Consider the following 15,077-nt stretch of genomic DNA (forward strand, 5'->3'; position numbering starts at 1 on the left):
GGCTGCCGTTTTACAGCCCTCTAACCAATTGTACTATTATGTGTGTTTTTCCGCGTTATTTGTAATTTATTTTGTACATAATGTTTCTGCCATCGTCTCTTATAACCAAAAAGAGCTTCTGGATATCAGGACAGAGATTACTCACCTCGTATTGGACGAAGATTTTTTCTTCAACGAGGCGGCCGCGAAGGATATCCTACAGACATCTGACAAGGCCCAAATCCCCGTCATTCGCATGAGGAAGAGACAGAGATATCGTGGACGTAGGTCGGGGTGCCTTGTAAGGATCCGACGGCGAGCGAGTAAACTGCCACTCCCATCAATCCTATTAGAAAATCTTCAATCATTTGAGAATAAATTGGATAACCTAAGATTACGGTTATCCTACCAACGGAACATTAAAAATTCACCGAGTCGTGGCTGAACGACGACATGGACAACATACAGCTAGCGGGCTATACGCTACATCGGCAGGATAGAACGGCTGACTCCGGTAAGACAAGGGGTGGCGGTCTGTGTATATTTGTAAACAACAGCTGGTGCACAAAATCAAATACTAAGGAAGTCTCAAGGTTTTGCTCGCCTGAGGTAGAGTATCTTATGATAAGCTGTAGACCACACTATTTACCAAGAGAGTTTTCATCTATATTTTTCATAGCTGTCTATTTACCACTGTAGTGTATTAGGATTATGTCTTTGTTAATGTTTTTTTAAGTGGAACTGAAAGAATGTTTATCTTAGTTCAAAAGTAGCCATTTGTAGGGTGACGCCCCAGGAGAGACAGGTGATTGGACAGCAGAGGGAGCAACCCATATTTTTGCATTGTTTATAAGTATGGGCTAGACGAAGAAGAGGTTAGAGCAGCCATTACAATTCGAGGACACTGCTCTCCGGGTGATCTTGACACCTGTAACTCATGCTGGAAGCTTGTGATATGAATAAAACGTATGATCAAAGGTTCAGTATGAGCGGACTCCTTTGTTTATCAGCAATAATTGCCAGCATTTACTCGATACGACAAATGGCGCCCAACGTGGGGCTGGTCTGCAAATCTTCTTTGTTTCATTCGTTGCCGCCAAGCTAACTCGTTCTGAAGTCATGGCCAGAAAAGGGTGAGTTTTTCCTCACCGCCTTGGAAGGTTGTTAGTTTGGATGCTATGTGATTGTACACTGGAGAAATGTACCATTAGGACCGAAATGTGCCTCGTGTGGCGTTATTGCTGAGAACTGGGGGTCTGGCTAATCATTATAAATTGTTACACTGGTAGACAGTGCAAAAGGGGGGAGAGTAGGCTTGGAATTTTAGAGCAATCGATGGTAGGGATTAAGGCAGATATTGGCAGATATAATACAAGGCAGATATACGTATACATTAGGGCACTGCACCATTTAAGAGCCCGGGAGGGCCATCCAGGAATGGGCCGAAAATCCGTTTGCGCGTTAGATGTGCATTTGGTGTGTTCTAAAAAACTCGGGTTGATGAGATTTATCTGATTGTGATTATTGCTCATCTTTCATCCGACGGGGTGTCTGCTTGGGGTAATCTCTCAGTGGATGGTCATTGAACCCACAGCATCACAAACGGTAGAGAATAGACAAAGAAAAGGGCAGTGAAGGTACCTGTTGCGTGGTGCAAGCCACAGGTTAGCTAAAGGCTACTGCTAATGCTGATGCTAAATGCTGGTTGTGTTTCATGCCACATTGTACACAAAGGCTAATGCTAAATGCTAATGCTAATTGTGTTGCGTGCTACATGCTAACGCGTGACCTAAGGGGGCCATTGCGATGGAATAAGCCTCTTAAATTATGTTCGTGTGTGTAGAATTCAGAGTTCTATGCAATTGTGAGCTCTGTTAAGTGTTATTGTTTGATTATAAGGGGTAAAATAGAGAGGCTGTGGTAGAATGCTGGCGTTCTATTGTCTGGGAATCGTATCGTTAAATGTATTTGCGCATGCGTTTAATTTTACGACACTACACTACAAAACGGGGGAGTTTACGGCACGAGATTATGAGACGTTTGAGTTTACGGTACTAGACTACAACACGTTGTTTGCTAAAACTACAACACGGGGGTTGTGGGTAAATTGTCATATTTCTGTTGGGCTGGCCTGCAGGTGGAGACAGAGAAACAGACACAGGAAAAAGCGGCTGTTGTTTGAAAATGAAACTATTTGTTGGGATGTAGTGAATTTATAAATTAGATATATGTTGACGGATTATAATAAATAAAATAAAATGACGGATTAAAATAAATAAAAATGTTATTGAGCTATTTAGTCCTGAGTTAAGTCTTAGAGCGAATATGAGTGGGGGAATATTGAATGTGGATAACTCAGTGATTGCATGACTGCTAAATTCTTTTTCTGTTTCTATGTTCTTTTGTCATATGAGAGGAATGATAGGACGAGACGAGAGGAGAGAGAGGGAGAAAGAGAGGTGCTGACGTGACATCACGTGACAGGGGGAGGATCGAGTCAAAAAGGTTTTGGTACTGGTCTGTTTGCAAAATCTTCCCCTACAGGATATTTGATGTTATGACAATTTCACAGAGGCTTGGCAACAGACAGATCATTTGAATAAAATTTGCATTTTAGAGTCTCTGGCATCACTTGGGTTTGATTGCAGTTGTGTTGGAAATTAAGTACTGACATTATTCTGTAAAATTAGGATAATTAGGTGCTTATAGAGCAAGGGGGTTTATGGGAATTGTAGTGTTGTAAGGTTAGAGGGCTTTGTTTTTAGGATTGCTGTGAAGTTGACTAGTTGAAGATAGGATATAGAAATAAAAAATTGGTTTTAATTATTCATAATTGTTAATTGATTTTTTAATTGATTTTTTATTTTAATTACAAATATTTTTTGAATAAAATTTTTAATTGATTTTTAATATTCATATTTTTGTTGATTGATTTAAAATAAAAAAAATTAAAGGGGGGAAGCCATAGGCTATATAGTCTAAAATAAAATAATTCACAATAAAGGAATATAAAAGAGTAGTTACAATGGGGAGAAAGGACAGCAAGGCTATGAAGGTGAGTACACCTGTTGATATAGTACAAAATAGTAATCCTTTAACTAAAGTAGGGCTAGGTTATCCGGCAAATGAAACGAAAGTTGCCCTTCATTCTCAAACAAAAACTGATAAAAGATTCCAGCGATAAGATAAACAAAGGTATAGAGGAAAATGCTAAAGGAAGAAAAGGCGACAGAAAAACTAATGGCAGAAGTTAGTACACCTTTCTCACATACGGATTCAGCAAAAAGACACCCACCTTATGAGAAGGAAGTAGAGCTTAGGAATGTTTATCCTCAGCTTCCAGGGATCATCCAGGAGGGTGATTATTGCATCAGAGATGAAGATGAACGAATCATAGATAGAGGACAAACAGAAACAACCAGAAAGATGAATCCAAAACTCCAGAAGTAAGAAAAAACCGAGATGTCTGGAAACTAAGAGAAGAATGAGGTTCGGAAAGATGAGGATGAAGATACAGAAGAGAAGAAAACCTGCTGAGAAAAGAATCCCAAGAATTGGAGAGGAAGAGGACGAGAAGGCTTAGAAGGAGGAGGAAGATTTCAGCTACACTTCCAGCAACTTTCAGAAGAGTGTTATAATTATGGACAGATTGGTTACTTTACCTGTGATTGCAATGCGTCAGGAGGAAACAACAGAGGACATTTCTAAGGAAGATAAAGGAGCAAGTGAAGATCACCTGTTCTCCAGGTGAACCCCTACAGGGGTCCAGAGCAAGGATTCTAGAGTGCCTAGAAGATCCGAAAGGGGGGTGTCAGCTGGTAGCACCAATTAGGAAGGAAAATATCCAACAATTGAAGTAAAAACAGAGGACTAGGAGAGGTGAATAGTGGAAAAGCTTTTATCTGTGTTCAGCCTAAAGAGGTTAAACATCTCACTATGTAAAATTAACTAATTAGGATAGGGATTTGAGGTAGTAAAACAGCTAATTACTCTTAAGGAACCAATTGAGCTCTGCTATAAAAATCAAGGAGAAATTAAAATAGACATACTAATATTAGAACATATACCTATTGCATTGTTGGGAAGAGATGCATGGTGTAAATTGAACTGTACAATAAGATGTACACTAGACGACTGTCTGGAAGAGGATTTTTAAAAAAGTAGGGTTTTTGGGAATCATATTTGCTTAAAAAGATAATATCATAGGAAGGATGATAATCTATTAGACTGCCTATTAGACAATCTGTCTGAAAATAAAGTTAAAAGGGGTGACTGTTATTCTGGGTTACATTCCTACACCAAGAGATTTCAGGCTAGGCTAAAATATGTTTAGTAGTTTGCCAAGTCTGTGTGTGAAGAAGTCAGAAGCAGGTGGGGACTTCCCAATCACATATTCTAAAAATTTGGTGGTAAAGGGATTTTGTGAATAAATCAGTGGAAAAAGGTTTTTAAAGGTTAGGAGAAAAGATTAGATAAAAAAAGTTAGGAGAACTAGGGTTGAAGGAACTCTAAGACAGTAAGCTAAGTTTCAAAGTTAGTAGTAAGAGAGAGAGAACAGTGGTGAAGGACATTTTAGAGTTTAGTGGGAAGATAGATATGGTAGGAGTTTAGATCTGTTAGGAGCAGATGCATTGAGAAAGTATGCGTTGCTGAATGATAAGAGAAGATTGAGGGTGATTGAGTATCTATATTTACAGTTCCCAGCAGGGAGATCAAGGTAATTATAGGTGTATTTTGTTATAATTAAAAGTTTGAAAGTCAGGGATTGGAGGTAGGGCTGAGAGCTAAAAAATAAATAAAGTGACACTAGTGGTGATAGATGGAAGTACAAGTAAAGAGTTCAAAGCTTTGGGGAAACTAGATGAAGTAACAATAAGGACATTAACACTTCAGCATATTAAAACAACAGTGAGAAGCAATTTAACTCTTTCATCATTGATAGTTATTAAAGCCATAAATATATCGCATTTGATTATAAGGGAACCAATAGCTCCAGCACCAATTTTAGAGGAAAATACTGTTATTAGGGTTAGGATGGGGACGTTCCTCCCACATGGAGAGATAATTATGGAGAAGAAGTATTGTTATCAGGACCAGATGTAGAAGCTGTGCCCCCTAGTCAAAGGAGGTATAGTTTGTACAACGATATGAAGTGGAAGAGGGTTATGAGTGATTGTTCATTTATTTTGCGTAATGTTACAGAGAAAGATCAGGTAGAATATATGTGTACTTACCTAGTGCAAGCATTAAAATTTGTTCCGGTTAAGAATTATTGGTTAAAAGGCTATGTAATTCGTAAAGTGACGCTTATAATGGAAGATTTGAAATTTGTTGAAGCTTCCACAGTCACCGAAGGAGTTCAGGAGGAGTATGTTACATTAGCCACTCCAACAGTAAATAATACACAGAGGATATCGGTAACTTTCCCACTAGAAGTAATTAAGGGTGTTAATACATCAACTAAATCAAATACTTTAATGGTAACTTTGGAAGGAATTAATGGTACGACGGCAATAACAAATGTAGGAAGTATGACACCGACACTGACAACAACTTTTCTGAAATTAAAGGGGGTAGCAAGAAGGACTCAGGGTTTATGTTACGGATGGAGAGTGCTGTCAATGATAGTACGAATAGGGTTAAAATAGGAGAGCAGATAGTAGTAGAGAACAATATAGATTCATCTGAAATAGTGAAGGATACTATCATGGAGGTACAGGATGAGGTCTTTGATTTTAATGACAGACAAGGAGAGGTATCTGATCAGTACCGCTCGTTAGGGAAGAGAGAAACTAAATGCATGTGGTTTGATTCTTCTGTTGTGAAAATTAAAAATGGATGGGCAGGTAGGAATCTTTGGTTCCAGCAGCTAGCTCATTCTGTAAGATCAGTGAGGAATATTGAGGGTCCATGTCTGTTGAGAATTCTAGCACCAAACATTTTAGACGGTCACTCGACCTCTATCAAGTATGTGTCAATCTTATGCTTGGTAATGGCTGTTGTATCAGCAACAATCAGTAACAGATAAAATAATGTCCTTGTCAAAACATTTGTTTAAGCCTAGGTTTAGGTGTTCTTTTTAGAGATATTTTGGAATTTTAGAGATATTTTAGAGATATTTTGAGGTTTTGTGGTGATGAAGCATATATATTCTTACCCTATTGATGGACAGGATGTTGTTACATGTCAACGTTGAAGCTTCCATATGAGGTTTCTACCATTAAAAGAGGGGTAGCATCGGACACAGATAAATCTGAATCTAGTTTTGGAAGTAGGGTGGAAAGGGACATGGCGACATTTCATAGTCTGGGAAGCCTATCATTGGAGGATAATTCTAAGAGAGAAGGGGGTACTTTTTCCATGGTATGGTGTAACATTTTTGGCAGATCATATTGATAATATTACCTATACTTTGCAGGGGTTTGCGAATGAAACAATAAGAGGGTTTAACCTTCTGTCAAATACTCAAAGAAGTCACAGACTGATGCTGTTGAAACATGACATGGCTCTTGACTATATTTTAGCAAAACAAGGTGGCTTATGTTTGGCTATGAATCGGACGGGGGATGATTGTTATACTTTGATCCCAGATAGTTCCGATAATATCACGAGTGTTATAGATGCATTGAAGAATATAAGGGATGCGTTTGGTAGATCTGAAGGAGCTGGATGGTCAGCGAAGACTTGGTTGCAAGATCAGTTAGGCCCAGTAGGAGCAGTGATGGATTAGATTTTAATGGCAGCTTTGATAGCACTGTGTGTGATGTTTGTAATTTGTTACTGACCTTTGAGAAAGCTATGAGATAGGTTGGAGTTGTGATGCCTGGAGACAACACTAAGATGCCGTTGTTGACTGTTCCTGATCTGGATGAAGAGGGACAAGTGGGACTGGATGGAGTATTGATGATAAATATCCTTTTTGATTATTTGATCATTTTTCAAAATTTGTTCAATATTAGTGTGATTTTAGTATGATGTTATGAATCAAAGGGGGGAAGTGTATGAATGAATCGTATTATCCTAGTTCATTATTCTATCATTTATAGTGATTCATACATCATTTATATATAATTTTTATATTCTTAGTTGATATTGATGTTTAATTTGAAAGTGTTGTTTTGCAAAAGATACTGTTTGGTCTTTTCTTTTCTTCCAGAAGCATTTGGGGGAATATGTGGAGATTGAAATACTCAAACAAGGACAATATGAAGGGACAATATGAAAGGACAATGACTGGAGGAGATGGAACAAGGAAGGTGTGGAAAGATTCCGATTCCATCATCAACAATACATTGGAAGAGGAGACTACGGAGGAGATGAAGTGTAGTGGACTACATTCCAGTGTCTGCAATGAAATATAGACATATTTGCATGTGTAAATACATAATTTGTGTCATATTCTTAGGTATTAATTTTGTAGAATGATATTTGATGTTATTGAATACATGTGGGGATCTTAGATGTTTTTGTATATTTCGTTGATGGTTAGGGATATTGGGTCTAGGCAGGGATAGAGGTCCACGGTAGGGTCCGATGGGTTGACCAGCCTTGGTGTGGACATTTTTTGGATAGTATTTTGTTTGCAGGGGCTTATATGTGTATTTAATTGCATCATAGTTTCAAATGCATTGATAAGGATTTATGAGTTCATCGGGAGTACCTAGGTGGTTGCCTGGGGCAGAGGGACCGTGAGAGAATTTTACTGTCTTGATTGATGGATGGATTTGGAACGAAGGTTGCCAGACAGTTTTTCGCTCTCACACTCCATAAAGATTTTTTCATATTTCATAGTAATGTATTCACACTTCATAAACATTTATTCATATTTCATGGAAAGGTATTTACACTCTAGAGAAGAATGTTTTTTGGTTTAATGTTACAGATACTCAATAAGATAAATTGTTACTTGTCATAATCCTATTCTGTTTGTTTTCGAGACTGTTTAGTCTCGAAGGGGGGAAATGTAGTGTATTAGGATTATGTCTTTGTTAATGGTTTTTTAAGTGGAACTGAAAGAATGTTTATCTTAGTTCAAAAGTAGCCATTTGTAGGGTGACGCCCCAGGGGAGACAGGTGATTGGACAGCAGAGGGAGCAACCCATATTTTTGCATTGTTTATAAGTATGGGCTAGACGAAGAAGAGGTTAGAGCAGCCATTACAATTCGAGGACACTGCTCTCCGGGTGATCTTGACACCTGTAACTCATGCTGGAAGCTTGTGATATGAATAAAACGTATGATCAAAGGTTCAGTATGAGCGGACTCCTTTGTTTATCAGCAATAATTGCCAGCATTTACTCGATACGACACCACCACAAACCAATGCTGGCATTAAGATTGCACTGAATGAGCTGTATAAGGCCATAAGTCAACAGGAAAACACTCATCCAGAGGCAGCGCTCCTAGTGGCCGGGGACTTTAATGCAGGGAAACTTAAATCCGTTCTACCTAATTTCTACCAGCATGTTAAATGTGCAACCAGAGGAAAAAAAACTCTAGACCACCTTTACTCCACACACAGAGACGCATACAAAGCTCTCCCTCGCCCTCCATTTGGCAAATCTGACCATAACTCTATCCTCCTGATTCCTGCTTATAAGCAAAAACTAAAGCAGGAAGCACCAGTGACTCGGTTAATAAAAAAGTGGTCAGATGACGCAGATGCTAAGCTACAGGACTGTTTTGCTAGCTCAGACTGGAACATGTTCCAGGATTCTTCAGATAGCATTGAGGAGTACACCACATCAGTCACTGGCTTCATTAATAAGTGCATCGATGATGTCGTCCCCACAGTGACCGTACGTACATACCCCAACCAGAAGCCATGGATTACAGGAAACATCCGCGCTGAGCTAAAGGGTAGAGCTGCCGCTTTCAAGGAGCGGGACTCTAACATGGACGCTTATAAGAAATCCCGCTCTGCCCTCCGACGAACCATCAAACAGGCAAAGAGTCAATACAGGACTAAGATTGAATCGTACTACACCGGCTCTGACGCTCATCGGATGTGGCAGGGCTTGAAAACTATTACAGACTACAAAGGGAAGCACAGCTGCGAGCTGCCCAGTGACACAAGACGAGCTAAACCACTTCTATGCTCGCTTCGAGGCAAGCAACACTGAAGCATGCATGAGAGCACCAGCTGTTCCGGATGACTATGTGATCACGCTCTCCGTAGCCGATGTGAGTAAGACTTTTAAGCAGGTCAACATTCACAAGGCCGCAGGGCCAGACGGATTACCAGGACGTGTACTCCGAGCATGTGCTGACCAACTGGCAAGTGTTTTCACTGACATTTTCAACATGTCCCTGACTAGGTCTGTAATACCAACATGTTTCAAGCAGACCACCATAGTCCCCGTGCCCAAGGACTCTAAGATAACCTGCCTAAATGACTACCGACCTGTAGCACTGACGTCTGTAGCCATGAAGTGCTTTGAAAGGCTGGTCATGGCTCACATCAACACCATCAACACCATTATCCCAGAAACCCTAGACCCACTCCAATTTGCATACCGCCCCAACAGATCCACAGATGATGCAATCTCTATTGCACTCCACACTGCCCTTTCCCACCTGGACAAGAGGAACACCTACGTGAGAATGCTATTCATTGACTACAGCTCAGCATTCAACACCATAGTGCCCTCAAAGCTCATCACTAAGCTAAGGATCCTTGGACTAAACACCTCCCTCTGCAACTGGATCCTGGACTTCCTGACGGGCCGCCACCAGGTGTTAAGGGTAGGTAACAACACATCTGCCACACTGATCCTCAACACGGGGGCCCCTCAGGGGTGCGTGCTCAGTCCCCTCCTGTACTCCCTGTTCACCCATGACTGCATGGCCAGGCATGACTCCAACATCATCATTAAGTTTGCCGACGACACAACAGTGGTAGGCCTGATCACCGACAACGATGAGACAGCCTATAGGGAGGAGGTCAGAGACCTGGCCATGTGGTGCCAGGATAACAACCTCTCCCTCAACGTGACCAAGACAAAGGAGATGATTGTGGACTACAGGAAAAAAAAGAGGACTGAGCACGCCCCCATTCTCATCGACGGGGCTGTAGTGGAACAGGTTGAGAGCTTCAAGTTCCTTGGTGTCCACATCACCAACGAACTATCATGGTCCAAAAACACCAAGACAGTCGTGAAGAGGGCACGACAAAGCCTATTCCCCCTCAGGAGACTGAAAAGATTTGGCATGGGTCCTCAGATCCTCAAAAAATTATACAGCTGCACCATCGAGAGCATCCTGACTGGTTGCATCACTGTCTGGTATGGCAACTGCTTGGCCTCCGACCGCAAGGCACTACAGAGGGTAGTGCGTACGGCCCAGTACATCACTGGGGCCAAGCTTCCTGCCATCCAGGACCTCCATACCAGGCGGTGTCAGAGGAAGGCCCTCAAAATTGTCAAAGACTCCAGCCACCCTAGTCATAGACTGTTCTCTCAGCTACCGCACGGCAAGCGGTACCGGAGTGCCAAGTCTAGGTCCAAAAGGCTTCTCAACAGCTTCTACCCCCAAGCCATAAGACTCCTGAACAGCTAATCATGGCTACCCGGACTATTTGCACTGCCACCCCACCCCATCTTTTTACGCTGCTGCTACTCTGTTAATTATGTATGCATAGTCACTTTAACTCTACCCACATGTACATATTACTTCAACTACCTCAACTAGCCGGTGCCCCCGCACATTGACTCTGCACCGGTACCCCCCTGTATATATAGCCTCCCTACTGTTATTTTATTTTACTTCTGCTCTTTTTTTCGGAACACTTTATTTTGGTATTATTCTACTTTTTTATTTAAAAATAAATGCACTGTTGGTTAAGGGCTGTAAGTAAGCATTTCACTGTAATGTCTGCACCTGTTGTATTCGGCGCATGTGGCCAATAACATTTGATTTGATTTGATTTGATTAGAGTAGATCACTTCTGAAGCTTCAAAATTACTAACAAATATATGTTCATAATGAATGACATAAGGTAATACAGTAACACTTGACATCAAGTTCTTATACATGTGTAGTAACTTTGTGATTATTACAATAGCAACATTGTTGTTGCATAGGACTTTGTAAATTGCTTTATAATTGTATCATAATGGAGTTATTACATAATTGGAATAAGGAACAGTCACTAGTCCTCTTGTGTACAGTAGTTACTAAACTCTCAGCTCATTGCTATGCAATTAAATGCAATTACCAAAGTATTATCTAACAACATGCTAATAAAATGTTGCTCCAAAAGTAATTAGTTTTATTACACAGGCACACGAACAGTTTAATGTTAAGTGTTACTGAGAATGCTAACCGTTACAAAACATAGCTATTAAGTGTCTAAAGGAAACTAAATATAAAAAAAACTTGAATCAACTACAGTGAATGTAGGTAGAAAATCATGTTAGTTTGTATTCTGAGTAAACTATCCCTTTAAATGTGGTATAGTGTGTTTGAAACAAGAACATTTCCCCTCAGATGGACAAAAAGGTCCAAAGTTGTTTTTTGCTAAGCATCCAACTTGCTGTTTGCAAATGGCTTTGAATTTCTCTGCAGTATTTTCAGGTATCAAAAAATGTATTGCAGCTTTCAAACTTTTCAGTGGCATGTTGAAAGAGTCATACAGTAGTTGAGCATCACAACTTATTTATACGTCTCTGTACAGAATATCACTGGTTAATTGGTTTGACTTGATTATGTACACCTGGGGCAATGGACATTCAGGAGAATGGACATTTACAGAATGTTCAGATAGAAATGTATTGTGTAGATCATATATGACTGAACTTCAACATGCAGTTCCAGATACAACCCTGCCAATCTGTTTTTTAAATCTGATTTTACTGCTTGCTTGAGTTACTTGATGTGGAATAGAGTTCCATGTAGTCATGGCTCTATGTCGTACTGTGCGTTTCCCATAGTCTGTTCTGGACTGTGGAGAGACCTTTGGGGCATGTCTTGTTGGGTATGCATGGGTGTCTTTGCTGTGTGCTAGTCATTTAAACAGACAGCTCAGTGCATCAACATGTCAATACTTCTCACAAATACAAGTACTGATTAGGTCAATCTCTCCTCTACTTTGAGCCAGGAAAGATTGGCTTGCATAAAGATTGGTTTGCCGACGACACAACAGTGGTAGGCCTGATCACAGACAACGATGAGACAGCCTATAGGGAGGAGGTCAGAGACCTGGCCATGTGGTGCCAGGATAACAACCTCTCCCTCAACGTGATCAAGACAAAGGAGATGATTGTGGACCACAGGAAAAAAAAGAGGACTGAGCACGCCCCCATTCTCATCGACGGGGCTGTAGTGGAAAAGGTTGAGAGCTTCAAGTTCCTTGGTGTCCACATCACCAACGAACTATCATGGTCCAAACACACCAAGACAGTCGTGAAGAGGGCACGACAAAGCCTATTCCCCCTCAGGAGACTGAAAAGATTTGGCATGGGTCCTCAGATCCTCAAAAAATTATACAGCTGCACCATCGAGAGCATCCTGACTGGTTGCATCACCGCCTGGTATGGCAACTGCTTGGCCTCCGACCGCAAGGCACTACAGAGGGTAGTGCGTACGGCCCAGTACATCACTGGGGCCAAGCTTCCTGCCATCCAGGACCTCCATACCAGGCGGTGTCAGAGGAAGGCCCTCAAAATTGACTCCAGCCACCCTAGTCATAGACTGTTCTCTCTGCTACCACACGGCAAGCAGTACCGGAGCGCCAAGTCTAGGTCCAAAAGGCTTCTCAACAGCTTCTACCCCCAAGCCATAAGACTCCTGAACAGCTAATCATGGCTACCCGGACTATTTGCACTGCCCCCCCACCCCCACCCCACCCCATCCCCCTCATTTACGCTGCTGCCACTCTGTTTACTATTTATGCGTAGTCACTTTAACTCTACCCACATGTACATATGACCTCAATTACCTCGACTAGCCGGTGCCCCCGCACATTGACTCTGTACCGGTACCCCCCTGTATATAGCCTCCCTACTGTTATTATATTTTACTGCTGCTCTTTAGCTATTTGTATTTATTTTTTATTTTTCTTAACACTTTTTTATTTTAAATTTTTCTTTAAAAAACTGCATTGTTGGTTAAGGGCTTGTAAGTAAGCATTTCACTGTAATGTCTACACCTGTTGTATTTGGCACATGTGGCAAATAAAATGTGATTTGATTTTGATTTGATTTGATATTATTAATGTTAGCTCTCCGTGTACATTTAAGGGCCAGACGTGCTGCTCTGTTATGGGCCAACTGTAATTTGACTATGTCCATCTTTGTGGGACTTGACCACATGAATGGGCAGTAGTCCAGGTGTGACAAAATTAGTTACACTCTTAGAAAAAAAGGGTTCCAAAATGGTTATTCGGCTGTCCCCTTAGAACAACCCTTTTTGGTTCCAGGTAAAACCCTTTTTGGATCAAGGTAGAACTTTTTTGGGTTCCATTTACAACCCTCAGTGGAAAGGGTTGTACAAGGAAACCAAAATGGTTTTACCTGGAACCGGAGTTCTACCTGAAACCAAAAAGGGTTCTTCAAAGGGTTCTCCTATGGGGACAGCCGAAGAACCCTTTCAGGTTCTAGATAACGCCGTTTTTTCTAAGAGTGTAGGACTTGTTTTGTTGATAGCCATATCAAGAAAGCAGAGCAGCGCTTTATTACGGGCAGACGTCTCCCCATCTTAGCTACCATTGCATCAATATGTTTTGACCATGACAGTTTACAATCCAGGGTTACACCAAGCAGTTTAGTCTCCTCAACTTGCTCAATTTCCACATTATTCATTAAAATATTTTGTTTAGGTTTAGGGTTTAGTGAATGGTTTGTCCAAAATAGAATGCTTTTAGTTTTTGAAATATTTAGTACTAGCTTATTACTTGCCACCCATTCTAAAACTGACTGCAGCTCTTTGTTAAGTGTTGGCAGTGATTTCACTTGCTGTGGTAGCTAATGTTGAGTAATCGGCATACATAGGCACACAGGCTTTACTCAGTGCCAGTGGCAGGACATTAGTAAATATTTAATTTAGTCACATGATTTCCCAATTTACGGTATATTTGACGATCAGCTGTGTAGCCAGACTTATTTGCCATTCCTTTTGCCTCATCCCTTTGGTTTTCCTAGATGGCTACTAAATTATGATCACTACATCCGATGGATGTTGATACTGCTTTAGAGCAGATTTCTACAACGTTAGTAAAGATGTGATCAATACATGTGGATGATTTCATTCCTGTGCTGTTTGTAAATACCGTGGTAGGTTGACTGATAACCTGAACAGGTTGGTGTCCACATCACCAACGAACTGTCATGGTCCAAACACACCAAGACAGTCGTGAAGAGGGCACGACAAAACCTATTCCCCCTCAGGAGACTGAAAAGATTTGGCATGGGTCCTCAGATCCTCAAAAACTTCTACAGCTGCACCATCGAGAGCATCCTGACTGGTTGCATCACCGCCTGGTATGGCAACTGCTCTGCCTCCGACCGCAAGGCACTACAGCGGGTATTCCTGACATACAGGACCTCTATACCAGGCGGTGTCAGAGGAAGGCCCTAAAAATTGTCAAAGACTCAAGCCACCCTAGTCATAGACTATTCTCTCTGCTACCGCATGGCAAGCGGTACCGGAGCGCCAAGTCTAGGTCCAAAAGGCTTCTCAACAGCTTCTACCCCCAAGCCATAATACTCCTGAACAGCTAATCATGGCTACCCGGACTATTTGCATTGCCTCCCACCCCACCCCTCCCCATCCCCCTCTTTTACGCTGCTGCTACTCTGTTTACTATTTATGCATAGTCACTTTAACTCTACTCACATGTACATATGAGCTCAATTACCTCGACTAGCCGGTGGCCCCGCACATTGACTCTGTACCAGTACCCCCCTGTATATAGCCTCCCTACTGCTATTTTATTTTACTGCTGCTCTTTAGCTATTTGCTTTTATTTTCTATTTTTCTTTAATTAACACTTTTTTCTTTTACATTTTTCTTTTAAAAAACTGCATTGTTGGTTAAGGGCTTGTAAGTAAGCATTTCACTGTAATGTCTACACCTGCTGTATTCGGCGCATGTGGCAAATA

This window comes from Coregonus clupeaformis, chromosome 18 (genome assembly GCF_020615455.1).
Source record: "Coregonus clupeaformis isolate EN_2021a chromosome 18, ASM2061545v1, whole genome shotgun sequence".
Taxonomy (NCBI): Eukaryota; Metazoa; Chordata; class Actinopteri; order Salmoniformes; family Salmonidae; genus Coregonus; species Coregonus clupeaformis.